The sequence below is a fragment of the Cimex lectularius genome, unplaced genomic scaffold, assembly GCF_000648675.2.
Source record: "Cimex lectularius strain Harlan isolate CLEC.00 unplaced genomic scaffold, Clec_2.1 scaffold19, whole genome shotgun sequence".
In the NCBI taxonomy this organism is placed as follows: Eukaryota; Metazoa; Arthropoda; class Insecta; order Hemiptera; family Cimicidae; genus Cimex; species Cimex lectularius.
In genome coordinates, this window is record NW_019392664.1 from 2,637,952 (window position 1) to 2,654,409 (window position 16,458).

Here is a 16,458-nt window from a genome sequence, read left to right on the forward strand (position 1 = left end):
ACGGGAGGAACTAAGAGCCCGATGGCAATACAAAGCAACAATATCCCTTTTATTGCTCACCTTATTTCTTATTATACCGGAGAAAACACGGCCGTATCGGCTCCTAAAAACCTTTTACGGCCTCGCCTACCGCTTTGACCCGGGAGCCTCTTAAAAGTTGGCAACTTTTATGCATTACAGTCTATTTCACTTTTAAATTATTGACTGTAATGATATTTAAACTTGGCCACCTTATGGTAACCATGTGTCAATTGCGATAGTCCAAACTAATGCTCTGCAGTTAAAAAAAAAATAGTCAAAGGTGTCCATATGCAGGTTCAACGTGAATTCACTAAATAGCAGACCAACATGCTTCATAAATCCATTAGATTTCGTGGTCCGATTGACCAAATATTTTTTTCAATTCATTATTCTTTATGTAAGATCTTACAATTAATTAAGGTTTTTAGTTGAGATAAAAACCTTAATAAATTGTAAGATATTAATTGATCAAGCGGACCACGAAAATACTGAATTTAATAAGTTTAAAATGAAGTATACCTTCACTAAAGCTCTCCGTGGCCATTTCATTTGTCTTCGAGAATCAAATAGATTACACGACAGTTCAAAAATAGCAGAAAGGAGGGAAAATTCAAAAAGGGGGGGTTGAGGTGTGAAGTTAGTGTCCGAGCGGATCGAAGTCACGATAGCTCAAGTGGTAGAGTAGCTGCGTATCTAGTCGAAGGTCGTGGGTTCGAATCCCGCTCGTGCCATTGACTTTTTTATCTCAACTAAAAACCTTAATTAATTGTAATTAATTAAGATATTAATTGGTCAAGCGGACCATGAAACTAGTGAATTTATGTAAGACATTGGCTGAGATAAAAAGTCAGTGTCACGAGCGGGATTCGAACCCACGACGTTCGGCTCAATAACGCTGCTCTACCACTTGAGCTATCGTGACTCGATCCACTCTGACACCAACTTGACATCTCAACCCACCTTCCAAATTTTCCCTCCTTTTTGCCATTTTTCAAATTTATTCTTTCTATCCTCCTTCATAAACACGTTGGTTTTGTGATTATTCAGTTATTTATTGTTATTATTATTAGCTACTCTGGGACGTCAATTTCTTCATGTTCTTACTATTTTTAATCCAATTTTCGTTATCAATAAATGAATTAATTATTTTTACTATACCATTTTTTTAATGGTAGATTAGTAAGGTAGGTAGATAGATTAAAAAGTTATCATCTTTAATTTTCTTAGGTACAAGCCTTCTAAAAATGGCCTAATGTAATAATCAATAGAAATAATCCACAATGGAATAAAGAAGAAGGACAAATATACTAAAAAATTAGGATTTGTTAAGTGTATGTAACATTATAATAAATTAATCTTTTTGTAAGGAATTGATTGAAATGAAAAAGTTAGTGTCACAAGTGGGATTCAAACCCACGACCTTCGGCTAAATAGCCGCTGCTCTACCACTTGAACTATCGTGATCGTAGCGCAAAATTCGGTCAATTAGACGACGAAATATAAAGGATTATAATAAATTTGAAATTTTTAAAATTCGTAACAAAAAAAATCGTACATATTTAAAATTAATTTTTTAATTTTTGGTGCTAAACTATCTTCAAAATTACAATGAACCGATTCAAATTTGCTTTTAATTATTGCAACCGGTAAAATATATAATTAATAAAACAAATGAAATGTGACAACTATAGAAAATGGAAAACTCCCAAGAGATAGCAGTAAAATTTTGTTTTAAACACTGGTTGGACAAGAATTTTAGTATGATAATTTTGTAATATTAAGAAGTACATAAAAAGCGAATAATTGTTGATACCTTAAAATAGAGGCCGCACTGTTTCACAACAATTTTATGGTTGATTAAAAAGTTTTTGCTGCTGTATTATTAAAATGTTTACATTCATATCCATTACCATAAAAAATAAAAAGTAAAAACTTTGTTTTTTAACATTTCTGGGAAAATAAAGGAAATATTTTGTCCGGTCGTAACCGATTTTATGTATAAAACTAATTGAGATTCGTACAAAATTACCTTGAAGTGAGGGTTGCTGATTCGAATATTCTGCCGACTATGGTTAGAACTTTGAGGGAGAAGGTGCAACTATGAAAACATCATTATTACAGGGGTCATTAGTAGTTTTCCGTTTGTTTAGAAAGGGTTGTTAGGCCGATGGGGGTTGTGTTCAGCAGAAGCCAACCGAATTAGCATAGAGACGAACTCGAGGGAGCTCATTACCCGGATAATGCTGCCATCTCTGCATAGACGAGCTCGTTTGTTATTCCTCCTAGATTTACATCTGGAATTAATAACGGTCCCAATTCCGAGCTTCCGACAGCGGGCATCCGTCATAAAACGTAGAAAGACGTCTGCCATGCCGTCATCGAACAAATGAACGTTGATTAAATTAACACCTACGTGGTACAAACGAGGACGAGCGGAGCAAGTGCATTTTGCACACAAGATTTCTGTAGAAATGATAACGGTGGCGTGAGTATGGTGTTCAATTTTTTTAAAAATGTGTGGTGATTAGTGACCGTTAGTCGATGATTATTCAGAAATCTTGAGATGCGGTCAGATGTGAAGGTTTCAGAAAAACATTTTCTTTGTCGTGCCAATGTTTCGATTTTTATTGAGATCATCTTCAGGGCTCAAAGTGTTTGCCACACGACACGCAAGAATGGCACAATTACACAGCCCTGAAGATGATCTCAATAAAGATCGAAACGTTGGCGTGATAATGAAATTTTTTTTCTGAAACCTACATCAAACCAAACCGCATCTCACGATTTCTGAATAATCTTTTTAAAAAAGTTGGATGATAGTCAGTTGTTGTTTTTAATGATCCGGATTTCAAGCTTAAAGCTCATCATTTGACGCACTTGCAACCGCGCCTCTCGACATGAATTCTGAGAGTACACTTGGTTGTAAACCTGATGATGAGCTTTAAGCTTGAAATCTGGATCGTGAAAAGACAAAATGTGAGTAAGATCCAACTTTTTAAAAAAGATTCAAGAATTTTGTTTCGCCCGCTTGGCGACACGCTTGGTTTATTAAATATTATATATGGCAGTCACACAAGAAATGTCAGTTTTTCAACAGGAAAAAAGTGAAAAAAAAAACTTCAAATTTACTTTCCTACTAATGATTATTCGGTCAATTTCTTTGAAATACAACATTGAATTGATTTTTCTTTTGATTTCTTGTTGAAAGTACCCGTCGTCATTAGATCCAATTTGGTCATTTTTTTATAATAAGAAGTCGGGTAGATAGTTTCTCACATCGGAAGTAAAACATAATAGATGAAACACAACTACAAACCACTATAAACTCACCATGAATTTTTTTTTGCAGATTCTGTTTTAGCATGTAACCGATAATTGATAGCACAAATTTTATGCGTCCAATTTGTTAATGTACAACCAGTGAAACAAACATTTTTGGTGTTTCAGCAGATGTTCATTTAGGTAAAGAACAGAGTTACATATTGAAATATTTCCAATTTTAACTGAACCAACGTTCGTTCTACGTTCGAGAAAATGTCCCGCAAGTTCTCTGACGTATTTACGGGAATTTACACAGCTTTCTTAAGAAGTTCATCATCGATTGATGTCGTGACTTCCGCATTGTTGGTTGTTTTAAGTCGTACCTCCTGCAGGAAACTTTCTAACGACTCTAAAAACCGATTAATAGTAGTTTAAACTATAAACTCTACATGGAAAGAAAACCAAGATTGTTACTATATAGAGTATCCATTGTTTACATTTAACAAATATATTTAGGAAGTGGAGAAGTGAATTTATACAATGCAATTTTTTATACAATACAATTTTTTAAATGTAAACAATGTTTGTAAATCCCAGGCCCTGAAGATGATCTCAATAAAGATCGAAACGTTGGCACGATAAAGAAAATGTTTTTCTGAAACCTACATCACACCAGACCGCATCTCTCGATATCTGAATAATTATCGATTAACGGTCACTAATCTCTAGACACTTCTTTAAAGTGGTATAGTAAGAAATAAGTTCGTACAATATTTTTACTAAAACATCTACTCATACATTTATTTCTTCGTAACTCTTTCATTGAAATCGTAATGCCTCTTTGGTTTTATAAAGATTTGCAAATTTTCTCACTGAACATTTTTCCATTTGACGTTTTAGGGCGGTGAATAGTAACAGATGATATTAAAATATGCAATATTCAAGATTGGGTGGCAGCTTCTGTGACTGATGTCGAGTAACATCCCCAGCTGCAAAACTTCACAATATGAATGCATTTATTCCTCCCTTACTTGATCCTAACGTGATGTTATTTTTTATTCGTTTTGCCAAATTGTTATGCACTTTTATTTTAAGTATTTTGTAAAGAACTTTTTATTTATATTTTTTTTACGAGGGTTCGCAACAGCAGAGGTCATATAAACCCTCAGGGTGCCGGTGTTTTTGAAAAAAAGCTGATTTGTAAGTATGTCGGGTTCGAATGCAGGGATTCGAACCCGGAACCTTTACCTTACAGTGATGAGCGCCGTGTCAAAGACTAAACCTTGCGGCCACCGACGCTCCTACTAAAGAACCTATTGTAATTCCAAACTATGCACTCGTCGCTTTCTGCAAAATGGGAAAACTTTTTAGGCAATGGTCAACATATCTCAAATATTAACCAGTTATAATAGTTCTTATATCGATAAAATTGTTATTAGACTTTAATAAGGTCAATAATGTGATGATGCCAATTAGAAAGAAAAGAAAACACTCATATCCTTAGTCAAGCTTTCGAAGAATATACGAGGAGCTGAAAGCCAGAGGACACCTCACAAAAATGCTTTACAAATATAGATGGAAGTTTCACGCGAAATGAAGGTGAACCATTAGTACTATTCACGATCTTTGTGTTAAACCTGTTAAGTCTGTTAGGTCCTGTTAGATCAAGAAAAATGATGACGTAGACTCGTAACAATCGACTTGTTAACATTGCTCTATCTAACAGGCCAGGGCCAATGTTAGATGCTAGGTCGAAAATGTAGTCACATTGCTATCCGTTAGGGCATAGGTAACCAACATGGCAGCCATTAATTTAACAGCTGTTTTTTGTTATTTTTATTCTTAAATACGCATTAATTAAATCAGACCAATATATTTCTTTTGTTAATTTCTAACCTGACCTTATCCTCTCGTTCGTAGTAGACATATCCCCCATCCTATAAAGCTATAAGCTGTTAGACGTTAGGATAGACTTCTGGCATCTTACAATTTAGCCCAAAACAAAGAACAGCAAGCATTCAAGGACTGTTATAGCTTAATTTTTAGTTCTACCTATCGCCATGCACAGCATTGCGAAAAAATTAACTTTTAACATGCTAAAAAAAGAAGGAGGCATTACTGGAGATTTCTCTATTCGAGTTAACACGTGTTAACATGTTACCGACATCGTGAATACCACTACTATCTCTACTGACTTGAAGCCCAGGAGCAGAAATAATCTACGAAGAAGCCTTGAAAAGATCAAGCAGAAGGGTTAGGATGGAGCGAGAGGTTGTGGAACTTTTTAAATCGGGAACGGATCTATTCGTTGACAAAACAAATGTTGAGGTCATTGTGGATAGTGAGGTTTGTGATATAGCAAGGAGCTTTGACGATTTGTTTTGCGATTTTGACCGAAGCGTTTACCGCTTGTTTTTGTTTGTTTTTCACTTCGTTGATCAATTTCTCCATGTCTATTTTTTGCATCTTAAAAGTGAATTAGAAGACTGACAAACAAACAACCCTTCAAGAAAGTGGGGTACGAACAGCTCAAATAAACGCCACGTGTGTCAGGGCTGATGCAATACTTGGGTACCACTCACCGCCTAGCGTTTTCAAAACCGACGCGTTGGGTCGTCTCCGCCAGCTACCGACTCGGTTTGAAAACCGACAGGCGGGTACGACCGCTACGTCAGGTTATGTGCAACAACAATGAACGACGCACCGCCTCGATTTTTCCCGCGATAAACGCTTCGGTCAAAACCGCTCCGTGTGTCATCGCCCTAAGGACTTTGCATTGGAAGGTGTGGATGCGCTGTAAGTTGGATGACATGACAGAGCCCGTTCCATTCCGTTTGTCCAAAGTGATCGCAGTAATCTTGTACAAGGTTAATTTTGAGGTTAGTTGTGATAGTCAGGGCAGATTTTGGTCCTAGAAGTCTTCGTAGTTGTCACAGTCTTCGTTCATTTTGTTCTTTCTTTAGTCTTGTGTGTGGATTCTACGTCAATCTACTGTCTAAGTCCTACGTATTTGACTTGAATGTAAGTTGGTATCCCTTTGTTTCCATTTATATATATTACACAGGGCGGGCGACCAGGACCCGAGGGGTTAAAAGCCTGAGTAGGCCCGTACCCCATCCCTAGAAGGTCCGGGACCTGGTCGGCTCACGAGTCCTGTATAAACCTATTGGACCTATTCACAAACCCCAGGATTGTGGACCATTTTATCCTGGGGAGTGTTTTGGTTATGTCCTCTCCTTCGAAAGTATTAAATCTTTCCCTAGCATACCTATCGCATTCTGCGAGGTAGTGTCGGGCCGTTTCTTCTTTTGTTTCGCAGAAGCGGCAGAAGGGGTCTGGTAGAGTACCCATTATGAAGAGGTGTCTTCTCAAGGGGCAATGGCCCGTTAGGATACCTATCAGCCTCCTTATTCCCCTCCTAGAGTTAGAGAATAGCCATTTCGATTCTTTAGGTTTGATTTCCTTCAGAAACTCCTTCGATTGTCTGCATCCTGGGGACATATTCCATTCCTTTAGGAATTGTTTCATGCCCCAGCTACCTATACTCTCTTTTGCTGTGCTTAAAGAGTGGGGTAATACCGGTTGTGGTCCGACGAACTCAGTATTTGAACCTTCCTTGGCCAGGCTGTCCGCCTCCTCATTGCCATAGTGCCCCTTATGAGCAGGTATCCATACGAGGGTTACCCTATTCTCATACCTGGTGATAGTCCTATTAATGAGTTCAACGGTTTCCTCTACCAGTCTAGATGTTGATAGTTCTTTTTGTAATGATTTTAGACTGGCCTGACTGTCGGAAAAAATTTTAATATCTTTTCCCTTAATCTTGTTATCCATCAGTGTTCTACAGCAGACATTAATGGAAGACATTTGTTTCCATTTAGTAAAGAAATAAAATAATGAAGAATTCTTAAGGATGATGTATCCTAAAAAGGACTTTTACCGAATACTGAGAAGAAATAGCTTAATTCTTAAATACAAATTTTATTACTCATTGAGTCCTGACGGGCTGAATATCGTGCGCAACGGTTCTGATATTTCCCTCGAAGGAAAAAACTACAAGTTGCCGTTTCCTGCCGGAAGGAAAAGTGCAGACGGGCGGCATGACTATGAGTTAAGCCCGATGTAGGGCATCGTAAACCGAGCAGAATGGCACCCCCAGGACTTACGCGCAATGGTTATCATCTTAAATCACACTTCCAGGAGCGGTTCTCACACAAATGCCGGCCTATTTTACGCTCGCACGGTTCCTCGCCACAAAATTTAACGAGATAGTCCCACCGGAGAAAATAACCAACCCGAGTTTGCTTTTCCGGAAAACTCATGTTCCGGATGTGCTGAAATCGTCATTCGGTTATTGCCACCGATGAAAGGAATCATATCTTTTCTTCCATCGATCTTTTCCAGTCTTTTATTCACGTACGCAAGGTAATAAAAAAATCGCAATGACATTTAAAAAGATAACGTTGTATTAAGATTTTTTTGCAGCCAATTTCTAAACTTATGATATGCACGCTATAGAACTTCACACGATAATGTGATAATGAAAAACTTACAATACAATGAAAACGACTTGCTTCTCCATGTTCAGCAAGCAGCCCGCATCTAACGACATGAGTGCTTTGACCATGGAAACAATTAAAAACGAACGAACACTTGGGATAGGTGAGTAACGACTTCCTCAAACTCAATATGCAGGTCCATTGAAAATTACTTCAGGGGAATGAAGCATCTGCTCTGTATTCTAGCTGTATGGATTTGACTCATATATTTAGATGATTCTTACATATTTTTTATTGTTTATTTTTTAACAGTAATTACACCGGGTAAGGATATTAAAGTTTATCGTTTTCTAGCCTTTGTTAATTAAACCCAATTGCATTCACCATAAATTCCGCGGAGAGAAGAAAAGCAACAAAGTCTTAGTCAATGGCCAAAGAAATAACGATAATATTTAAACTAGAGTTAAATGGATTATTATTATTTTTTATTAATTATTTGGAGGTCGTGAGATGCGGTCTGGTGTGACGTAGGTTTTAGAAAAACATTTTCTTTATCGTGCCCGCGTTATGTTCTTTATTGAGATCATCTTCAGTGCCTGGGATTTATAAACATTGCTTAAATTTTACAAATACATGTAGGATGTTAAAAAAATGAATATGTATACAATGCTAGAAAATTTTAGATTAAAAAAATAAATTTATACAATGCTAGAAAATTTTAGAAAATTAAAATAAATTAAAAAATGAAATTTTCTAGCATTGTAAAAATTAATTTTTTATATCTAAAATTTTCTAGCATTGTATAAATTCATTTTTTTAACTTAAAAATTTCTTATCTAAACAAGACCTAAACCGAAATCCAAATCGACATCAATTCTGCGGTACATATGCGTGATCCGCAAAATACGCTGTTTTAACCCAAACATACTCACTCTATCACTCATTCTTAAAAAGTTCCCCCTTTTTTACATACCTTTCACTATGTATGTCACAAATCAAATCCTACACCAACAGCTCTCTACAGGGTGGAAACGATTTAGCGGGGAGTAGGGAAAAAAATATAAGGGATTCCACGTGGGGCCTAAACGGATCAGACCGATTTTCAACCGAAAAGAGAAAGCGACTTGAACTACAAGAAGGGCGATTTTGGACCTATAAGGGATTCAGATTTTATCTTCTACAAGAAGGGACTGAATTTGGGCCTCAAAAAAGGAGTTGACTGAACTTGATCCTCAAAAAGGAACTGATACCGTTTTTAAAAGGCACTGTGGTCGTCTGTATTTTTTAAAATAGAATTTGTTACATGATAGTTGAGAATTTCAATCTAGAGAATCCCTTAAACAAAAGTTAACAAATTTAATTTGAATTCGTAATATGAAAGTAAAGAATTTTAATTTTAATTTGTGTTGTGTGCTAGAAAAATTGAAATTGCTTTATAAAATTAAAATTTTTAATTTGCATATAATATAAAGTTTTTACTGAGATTTGGAAGGCTCACAATTTTTAAATTTAAAGGTTTTTTCTATTTTTTGTTATTAAAAAATGAAAGCTTTACAAATATAATTATAAATAAATTTCTTTTAATCTTATTTGGTTAAATACTCAATTAATTATACACAATTTTTTTCGAAATGAAAAATTTGTGCCACAGGCGGGATTCGAACCCAAGACTTTCGGCTCAATACGCCGCTGCTCTACCACTTGAGCTATCGTGACTTCGATCCACTCGGACACCATCTTCCCATCTCGAATTTTTCCCTCTTTTTGCCATTTTTTATAATGGGCTTCTGAGATATATTTAACAAATCGAAAACCAACTCGAAACAGATTCCAAAGATTTCATATAATTCAAATGATCTCACAAAGATTTAATTGGAGATAAAATTAAATATAATTCATATCACAATTAATTAAAGTTTTCAGTTGAGATAAAAAAGTCAATAGCACGAGAGGGATTCGAACCCACGGTCTTCGGCTAGATACGCCCCTGCTCTACCACTTGAGCTATCGTGACCTCGATCCAGTCGGACACTAACTTCCCAACTCAACCCAACCTAGTGATAGCTCAAGTGGTAGAGCACCGGCGTATTTAGCCGAAGGTCGTGGGTTCGAATCCCGCTCGTGACACTGACTTTATTTCTCTACCAATACCTTACATAAAGATTAATTGATTGAACATTTTATGTTGTATAATATAAATTGGTACTAGCACTAAACAATCGAGCGCCACTCTTACAATCAATATTGAAAAGTCGAAGAAACCTCACAAGTATAAATTATCTCGAAAAAAAATTGTCTATTGTGAAATGCGGCGGTATCGAAAGTTGCAGCTTAATCGCCGACAATTGTCTTGGTCCGTTTGTTCTTGCTGGTCTTGCCTCTCCGCACATACCGAAATACATTTGACAGACGCGAAAAGGGAAAACAGTAGGATAGGATAAACGGGGACGTTCAGACTATCCTATGTTAACAACAACGAAATCCCGAAGCACGAGATAGCCAACGCCAGTCACGACGATAATTAACCATCCGAATATACACAAATATCATTAAACGGGGTTAAAATTAAAATAGGGGCCGGAAAAGGCTTTGTTGTGAGAGGGTATCAAGGGTACGGGGCATAAAAAGAAGGCAGGCGGCATAATTGAAAAGTCGAAATACAAATAGAGGAACGGTTTTAATAAATGTGAAACCCTCGAGGCCCTCGGAGTCGGTCATTCCCAAGGCGAAGGAGGCGGAGGGAAAAAAAAACCGAATTTATAGACAATCTATAGGCTGGCATGGGATTTTTCGGACGAGCTTCTAAACGAATGTAAACATTAATAACCCACCGCGTCATCGTCTCGTATCAGTACGACTAATTCATAAATATTTATAATCCAATCCGGTAAAAAATATTTTATAATATTCACTAGTTTTCGTGGTCCGCTGACCAATTAATATCTTTCAATTAATTACGGTTTTCAGTTGAGATAAAAAAGTCAGTGTCGCGAGCGGGATTCGAACCCACAACCTTCGGCTAAATACGCCTCTGCTGCTCTACCACTTGAGCTATCGTGACCTCGAACGAATCGGACACTAACTTCTCATTTCAACCCCACCTTTTAAATTTTCCGTCCTTTTTGCCATTTTTCAATGTCGTTCAAATGTCGTATATTCTATTTGATTCTAGGCGACAAAGAAATAGCCACGGAGAGATTTAGTGAAGGTATACTTCATTTTAACTTATTAAATACAGTAGTTTTCGTGGTCCGCTTGGCCAATTAATATCTTTCAATTAATTAAGGTTTTTAGTTGAGATAAAAGTGGTAGAGCAGCGGCGTATCTAGCCGAAGATCGTGGGTTCGAATCCCGCTCGTGACACTGACTTTTCGTTCATCTCAACTAAAAACCTTAATTAATTTATATATGTTTATATATATCGGTATAATTTATATATATTTTTGTTTTTCTTCTCTTATTAGCACAAATTAATTATCATTCGCGTCCTCTTGTTTGTTTTTAATTCTGAATTTATCGGTCCGAGGAGTCGTTTGAAGGACTGTAAAGAATTGGGGACGGAACATCGGGCGTTCACGAGGAATGCGTAAAATCGCCGAGTTTCCCGTTTAGCCAGATGCAATTATCAGAAACGGGATAAATCACGGGGTGATTGCATGAATAATTGAACAGTACGCGTATGAAAAAAAAGGATGGTAAAACAGTGTTAACGCCTAGTGACAGTCATTTTTGACAACGTTCTCATTAAATAAATACGCTTTCAACACTGCGAGATTTTCGACGCGCCTGGCGATTCGACAAACTCGTTTATTCAGTTTTTCTAACACGAAAAGAGTTAATACGGCGGTTTGGGATGATACGATCCACATATTTTAGTTCCGTTATACAATTGGTAGTGCGGTAAAAAACAAAAACAAAAAAAAAACCGTAAGGGCAATTTATGAAATTTGTAGCCCGAGGGTTAGGGATCATTCTAGAATGGGCCGTTTTCAAAACAGGACTGCTTTCCCCATCCCACATGGTCGTGTTGTACCAAGTGGCCCATTCGGAAACATATCATCCAGTAAAACAGTGGGGTCCCATTCGGGAAAGAAGAGTGTGCAAAGGGGGCAGTAAAATAAGGCACCACGCTGCGCGAGACTCCGACCGCATAATTAACAATAGGATAGTTAAATATTATGATCTGACCAACGGACTAACAAAAGTACAATTTTATAAAAGAGCTTCAAAAATGTTCTACTTGAATAAACATTTTGACAGGGACGAAACCAAGGAGGAATTTCACAAATTCAAGCAATTTTACAAATTGTAAGTTATTCGATTATTTTGCAATATTATTAACGTAATTTAGTGTTAAGAAAAATGTTCTGTTTATCGAGAAAGATTAACAAATTCTCATAAATCAAAATCCTGTACTGTAATTGATTTATGATAGGAATTATATTTAATTTTATCTCCAATTAAATCTTTGTAAGATCATTTGAATTATATTAAATTGATATAGTAACGGAACCAAGGAGTATTTTTTCAAATTCAAGCAATTTTACAAATTGTAAGTTATTCCAGTATTTTACAATATAGTTAAAATAATTTAGTGTTAAGAAAAAAGTACTGTTTACTCGAGAATGTATATTCTCATAAATCAATACCGTGTATTGTCACGGATTTATGATATGAATTATTTCCACTAATTTCGTGGTCCGCTTGACCAATTAATATCTTACAATTTATTAAAGTTTTTTAGTTGAGATAAAAAAGTCAATGGCACGAGCGGGATTCGAACCCACGATCTTAGGATCCACTCGGACACTAACTTCCCATCTCAGCCCACCTTTTTAATTTTCCCTCCTTTTTGCCATTTTTCAAATGTCGTGTAATCGGAGTGGATTCTCGACGACAAATGAAATGGCCACGGAGAGCTTTAGTGAAGTACACTTCATTTTAAATCATTAAATTCACTAATTTCGTGGTCCGCTTGACCAATTAATGTATTACAATTAATTAAAGTTTTTAGTTGAGATAAAAAAATATTGAAAAATGGCAAACAGGAGGGAAAATTCAAAAGGTGGGGTTGAGATGGGAAGTTAGTGTCCGAGTGGATCGAGGTCACGATAGCTCAAGTGGTAGAGCAGGGGCGTATCTAGCCGAAGACCGTGGGNTCCTTTACTCCGAAATGCTTCAAACTATCGTAATAAACCCTTGATTCGTCTTTTCCTAGGAACTGACTCAAATGAAGGAGATCTTTCAATTTTGCAGCTTTTACCGGAAGTCGTGTCGGGTACAAATTTCGTAGTGGTGGCGGATTCATGGTGTTGGTAGCTTCTTTTTTTCCCTTTCTTATTGCCTTTCCTTTTACAATGTTCGTGAGTCTGAACGAGCCAAAATAAGAAACTTTTGAATAAAAAATGTTAGGGTTTGATGTATCCATTTTTAAAACACGAATCGGTCTCGTGGGAATCGAGCATTTGGGTTTGTAAAAATTGGAAAGATGTTCTGTCCAATTTTCAAACTGCATGTCTTTTCCACAGTGAACTACTTTAAATGGGCTAGGCTTCACTCTGCTTTGCAGCAATACTGTAATGCAATATTGTGCTAATGGAGGGGTGAATTCCACAGGAAGTGGAGTTAAATCGTTTTTCCCTACAACTTGCGGAGTTGGACTGTTTTTCCCCAGACCACCGACACTTTTTCTTTAAAAATAAAGGCCTTTAGCGGGTTTTTTTCCAAAACAGCGTATTTCATTCGATTCGTCTCTTCTAAATCTACTAGATAGCGTTAAAATCTAAAATTCGAAAAAAATGGAGTTATACTGTTTTTCCCCTGACCCCTTCATATGTGTGTTCAAATTTGGGGGGTTATTGGGAAAAAAGGGCCAGGGGCAACGGTGGGAATCGAACCCACGACCGCGGCGTGAGAGTCTCTCATGCTAACCACTCGGCTACCGCGGTCCCCTTGTGAGATCATTTGAATTATATGAAATCTTAGGAAACTGTTTCGAGTTGGTTTTCGATTTGTTAAATATATCTCAGAAGCCCATTATAAAAAATGGCAAAAAGAGGGAAAAATTCGAGATGGGAAGTTGGTGTCCGAGTGGATCGAAGTCACGATAGCTCATGTGGTAGAGCAGCGGCGTATTGAGCCGAAGGTCGTGGGTTCGAATCCCGCTTGTGACACTGGCTTTTTTATTGGAACCAATACAAAACCTTTAATTAAGGACAGAATCATTTCTACATTTCTTCTTAAGTCAATATTGGCGTTTCTCGTTCAGACTGTTCTTGTTATGACTTAAACATTTGAGAATGAAACGATTATGACTAAATAGATAAAGATTAAACACCATTGAATTTTATGCGCTTGTGATTTTCCTTGAAATTCCGACAAGAAATGCATAGCGAGACTAGGAAGGGGCCAAAAGAACACTTTTTGCCCGGGCCGAAACATGCGAACTATCCTTCTCATGCGAATATCTCAGAAACAGTAAGGTCCCCGTGCCGGATTAGCAGAATAGTTGCCGGTCCATCGCTCATACGGACGAGAGGGGGTTCAAGTCCTCTGTGACAACCCCCTGTTAATGAATGGAACAAAGGAGGCTAATATGAAAGGTTTTTGCCCTTCCCGGACGAGCCACTCGGCCCTTTGAACTGAAATCCCGCCCTTGTTAGAGACACCCTTATATCTCTACAGCGCAATTTGCAGCCAACAGAAATCAGGAAAGCAGACCACAGTCAAACTGTGCAAAGTTGAATTCGTCGACAAATAAAAATTTAAAAAATATAAGGCTAATTATATTTAAGATATCTAATTAATTCGCTAGGTATAATTATAGTTATCATTTCTGTTTATTCAATTTTTATCTTTTATTATTTTTAAGTGTCTATATTATATTTTTCCCCTTTGTAATATTTGGATGATTTTTGTAATTTTTCCGCCGGATTGCTGCTAGGACCTTCTCTCCTCAGGTTCTACAAGTCTGTGGGACCCGATATAGACCGTGTAGATGCACGCATAACCACTCACGAAAATAAATACATTCACATAATCGAGTCGTTATAAGGTTCATAATATTACGACAGTGTTTACTTTCCAACTAAAAACTGTTTTGATGTGTGCATACTCGACATTCCATTTCATCACAGCCGAACATACTCAAGTTTACGCTAATAAATATATTCCCTTAAAGTAAGAATATTATTTCAACCAACGAATTAAAGGGCTCCTTATATTATATACTCTTATTATCAGATTCAGGTATCGAATCAATTTCTTAATAAATTTGTAATCACTATTGTGTGTTTTTGAAGGCTGCGCACAGGCCACCCTTATTACGCAAGGTGCTAATTACCTTGTAAATACATGTTTTACGTGTAAACCAAATAAAGGCCATCTCCTGGGCGAGGAGGATGCCCATGTGCAGGCCTGGTGTGGCTTATTTGCACGAAAGTCAATGAGATCCTTTCTGTTTTTCCCATTTCCTCCATGGCCAACGATTCTGCTGGCAATAATTATTTTAGATTTTGCCATTTTTATCGAAACAGTTTCTCATTTACGTGCTTTCCTTAATAAAACGTACAAAAAAATGTTACTACGCAAATATATAGGGTTGTAGGAATTATATTTATAGTCATAAAACTGAAATAAGGTCTTTTTAAATAAAATGAATGTCGAAATCATAAAAACACCTATATGGATTAAACAATAAATTTTGGCTCCTAGGAGTGTTACCCCTTCACCATTTGGCCTAGAGCCCATTATCTATCTCTATATAGCAGAGAGACTCAACAATATTTAAAATCTTTCAAATAATTAGGGTTTTTAATTGCGATAAAAAAGTTAGTGTCACGAGCGGGATTCGAACCCACGGTCTTCTGCTAGATACGCCTATACGCCTTGAAAAATGGCAAAAAGGAGGTAAAATTCAAAAGGTGGTCGAAGACAAAAGAACCGGACACTCATATGTTTATCAAACTATATGTATTAGTCGTTATATTAATTACAACATATTTATTTTAATTAATTAACGTTTTTAGTTGAGATTAAAAATGTCAGTGTCATGAGCGGGATTCGAACCCACGATCTTCGGCTAGATATGCCACAAAAATTCGAAAGTTGGGTTGAGATGGGAAGTTAGTGTCCGAGTGGATCCAAGGTCACGACAGCTCAAGTGGTAGAGCAGCGGCGTATTTAGCCGAAGGTCGTGGGTTCGAATCCCGCTCGTGACACTGACTTTTTTATCTCAACTAAAAACCTTAATTAACTGAAAGATATTAATTGGTCAAGCGGACCATGAAAACAAGCGAATTTAATATTTAAAATATGTAGATTTAATTTTTTTAGTTACTTCTTCTTTTTCGTATCTAGAAAGCATTATAATATTATTTTTGGCTTGTTTTATATAAGGTCGATCACCACTTGTACAAGATTCGGTGCAAAGAGTTATAGACATTTTTATTTTAAATAATTCTTACATAATAACATATCTTAAACATTCAATGGTGGTTATAAATATTAAGTCTTAGGTTTTATTTTTTCCTTTTCTAAGAGATATAAAGGAGATGTTAAGCGTAACAAACAAACGGAAGCTATGAATGTTTAGAATATACTTATACCATATTTATGAAAGCAATGTATTATGTTGTTATCAAGAATCATAATTCTTCGCCTTGATTTCCATGAAGAG

At 36.6% G+C, this 16,458-nt stretch overlaps 1 protein-coding gene across 6 annotated transcripts in view; it reads right to left on the bottom strand.

Moving 5' to 3' along the window:
* Positions 1-16,458, bottom strand: part of LOC106662247 (ephrin type-A receptor 4) — a 397,805-nt gene that overhangs the window by 228,069 nt on the left and 153,278 nt on the right. The window lies entirely within an intron of this gene.